This window comes from Psittacula echo, assembly GCF_963264785.1.
Source record: "Psittacula echo genome assembly, chromosome: 5".
NCBI classification, from domain to species: domain Eukaryota; kingdom Metazoa; phylum Chordata; class Aves; order Psittaciformes; family Psittacidae; genus Psittacula; species Psittacula echo.
Window position 1 is genome coordinate 4,638,458 of NC_137739.1, and position 3,925 is coordinate 4,642,382.

Sequence of the window (3,925 nt, forward strand, 5' to 3'; positions counted from 1 at the left end):
GGAACTGTAACTTCAGCCATAACATTTGTATAGCTTGAGAGAATTGTTTAAAACTGAAAACTGGGATTAAGGTTGTATATCCTTATGAAAGAAAGTTGATGCTCAGTTGCATGTGGCTTTGTGATTGATGACTGGATCCCACTCAGCTAATCTCAGTTTGCCAGTAAAGTCTTTATGATTAGGAGAATTTTAGGTCCTTTGAGTTTCAGTGACCTATTCCTTAAAGCTGCTCAGGCTTCACTGGGTAATTGCTTCATCTCTGGGGTGTCGCTTTAGGCCCAGGGAAATGTGGAATCTTCTTTAGAACAGTTATTGCACTTTCTGAAAGCTGTTTGTAGTCTACAACATTAAGCAAAACAATAGCAGAAGCAGGAGCAAATAGATACCTAACACCTTGCTTGGCTCTGGAGGGCAGTTTTATAGTCTACCCTATGATACCTTTTTTGCTGAAGAAATCAAGGACGGACGGAAAATGCTCTAATGAGATTTGGTGAGTTTTGGCTTGAACTTCTAGCATGGTTTTCCTTGCAGGTTAGGAACCATGTGTGGACAATGTGTGGGTTTTTAAATCAAAGTGAAACCACAAAGCCTCCTGCCAGCAGGGTTAATTTCTCTGGTTGCGCTTCAAATGGTTCCTCAGTTGCTTGCATAAATCAGCTTCCCCTGTGAAAGCAGTAGAAATAACTTGCGTTGGTTTTGATGGAGTCATTGGAGGTCACGATTCTTATTTCACTCCAAAGTCTCACTGGCTTTCACCCAGGCAGGAACTGCAGAACCTCACCTGTGCAGTTGTCTCATGTATAGATCTTTGACTGCTCAGAGCAGGAAGCCTTTCTGCACCTTGTCGTATGCAGCTCCAAGTTCACTCGAAAGTGAATTTTGGTAGTTACACAAGAAGGCAAGTAGCACATAACAATATAGTCCTTCACTGGAACTTAGGGCTGTAGCATGTTCTACCATGCTGTTAGAGGCAGAAATTCTGGCCTTCCTTAGTATTTGAGTTCTTGATTTAGAGAACTAAAATCCCTACCGAATCTCTTTCATTATGGTCCTTACGGATAAACTTAGCTCTCACCAGTCCAGGTGCAAACACATGAAATTAGAGGAGCGATAAGGGAGAATTAAAGCGGAGCTGCCTGACATGTTTTGCTCTCTGGAATATGTTCTGCTCGCTTATGATTTTCACGGTGTTCAAGTTGTCAGTTTGGGAAGAACACTTTTGAGTGTTATTGTAATGGACACTTTGAGCCGTGTAATTTCTCCCTTACATTTCTTCTTTCACTTCAGCATCTCACTTCCTCCATTCTCTTGTCTTTGACGCTGCTGTATCCTTTGATAGTTTTTCCACTGTACTGTTGTATTACTTTCCATTCCTTGTGTTTCCCTTTATTCTCTAACAACTACTTTTTCCTTTCTCATTCTCTCCCTCCATTACTATCGTTTTTCCCCTTCCCACATTCCTAGATTATCTGTTGTACGTCACTCATGTTTATTATCCCTAGTGCTTCTGTTTTTATTTCTGTTAGTTTCTCTTGTGAGATAAAAGCATGCCCATGCACGTATCAACATATATACATACATACAGTCACCCTTGTGAACTTGCATCCCTATTATACACATGTAACTCTGCCTTCAAGGGGTCTTTCCTCTGATTCTCACCTACTCAGGACCTATGGCTGACTCCACTGAGGCTTCACTTGAGCCCATCTACCCAGTGCAAAGAGTAAAGCCTGAGGAGCAACTGAGCCTTGTTTTGCCCCTGGAGGTTAAATTGGCACAAGAAGAACCAGCACATCAAGCAAGTGATGCAGGCTGAAGATCCCTGAGCAAGATGGTAACAGCACTGGAGGATGTTTCTAGCAGTGATGGTGACTCCTGCTCCCATAGGACTGGGAGAACAGTAAGGGAAAGATCTGACTGACTTTGCTCTCACTGGCTTGCTTATGGAGGGATGTCATTGCAGCCTGGATGTAGTTGCAGCCTAGCAGGTAAATGTCCTCAGTGAGACCCATCTGGGTGGGATTTGCAAGTGTGGCCTTAAGCCTGGAGTCAAGCAGTAAAGCAGCAGAAGGTACTGCGGCTTCTTTATGTCAGCAGAGACTCCCTTTGGAAAATACATTGTTTAAAGTATCATTCGACTGTAAAATAACCTAATGTTTGCATGAAGTAAGCATTGTTGACTCCCTTTTTAGCAAAAGCAGCAATTAATAAAATAGATGCTTTCTTGAAAAGCCTTTGAAACCTTGGAAAAACCCAGAACTCCTTTGGCCTGGAATTATTCTTGAAACTCTGTTTTCTTCAGTCCTTTCTATTTGCTTTCCTGCCTGCTTTCTAGCCAGCGTGTGCCCTGCGAAGCACAGGCTCCTGCTTTGTGTTTGGAGAGGTGCAGCTCGGGTAAGGCTGGCATTCCACGTGTCCCCTTTTGCCTGAGGGAAGCACTCACTCAAAGTCTGGAGAACTGGAAGCGAAGCAGTGGAGGCAGCCTCCTTGTTCTATCCGAGCCAGCCGTTTGTGCTGCTGCCAGCTCTGCCCGCTGCTCTGCCTGGGGAAGGGGCAAAGGTGCCTCTTTATTTGCTTACCGCGGTACTTCAGAGCTGTGCTGTCACCTGCATGCAGAGTCATTTGCAAACAGGCTCTATCGCTGGGGAGCAGAAATGTGTTTTTTTAGAACCCTAAGCAGATTTACAGTCTGGTTTCCTGTCAGATCTTTGCATTTTCCTTCTCTGCCCCTCCCAGCCTCTGACACACTTTTTCTTACTTTCTGTGTTGCTCTTTGCGCATTCCGACACCAATGCACCGGCTTCCTGCATTCCCAACTCTCCCTAAACTCTTGGTGCTTTAGGGGCCAAGGGGTGTTTTGCTCCTTGTGTTTCATTTACTTTTGACCAGCTGCAGAGCACAAATGACCTCTCCAAGACTCCTGGGGAGACACTGACTATTGCATGGAGGCGACATAGAGCGAGCTTCAGCCTGGGGCAGCCGCAGCAAGACGACCCGGTCGCTCATGAGCACCCAAGGTAAGGAAAACAGCTGACAGGCCAGCTCCACCTCACTGCTGGCTGGGACAGCACTTGACTCCAATCACAAGTTCCACTTTCACCCTTTTTGTGTTCGTTTTCAAGAGTCTGTTTCTTCTGTGCCTTCCTTGCCTTCAGCAGGTCCCGTACTTTGCATGCACCGGGGTCTGATGAGGTCAACAGCCTGTAGCTGGAGGTGCAAACGTGTTCTTAAGGAAGCATGCACCAAGAGGTCTAGAGAGGGGATATGAAAGGACTCATCATCAGCACTGATCTGTAGGGAATTTCTGGTTTTACCCATTGTGTATTACGCCCTAGCCTTTTCTTTAAATTGCTTCACTGGGAATTTATGCTTTCTGTTAACTAATAATATATTTCTTGTTTTTTCTCTTCTAATTGTTCTTCTCACTTCCTTTGTTCTTTTCTCAACCCTAATGTACCTCTGATTATCTTTTTCACCATCTTTTTATGCCTGTTTTTCATGAGGTGTATTTTCTGCGTGACAAATGTTTCCCTTGTTCGTTCCTTTCTCTTCACCTTCTCTCTCTTGCCTGTGCAATAGACTGTACATCCTCCCCCACGTTCTTCATCTTTCCTTCCCCTCTGTCAGTTCCTTTTCTGTGTTGTGTTCCTCTTTCCCTTTGCTCCTCTAGCTTCTCACGTGCACTCCTGCTTCCTACTCCATCTGCTTTCTCATGTACACAGCAGACATTGCTGGCCTTCAAAGTTAATTTTGCACACACACTGGTGTTTCCTCTCCAATGGGTTGTCCTTGCACACGCATGCTGCTTTCCTGTCTATCCCTTTCACGTACATGCGCAGGATTTGCACGTTTACAGGTTTGGGGATGCATCCCGAAATACAAGACTTTTATACTTGCACAGCTTCCTTCCATACTTACTCATTCA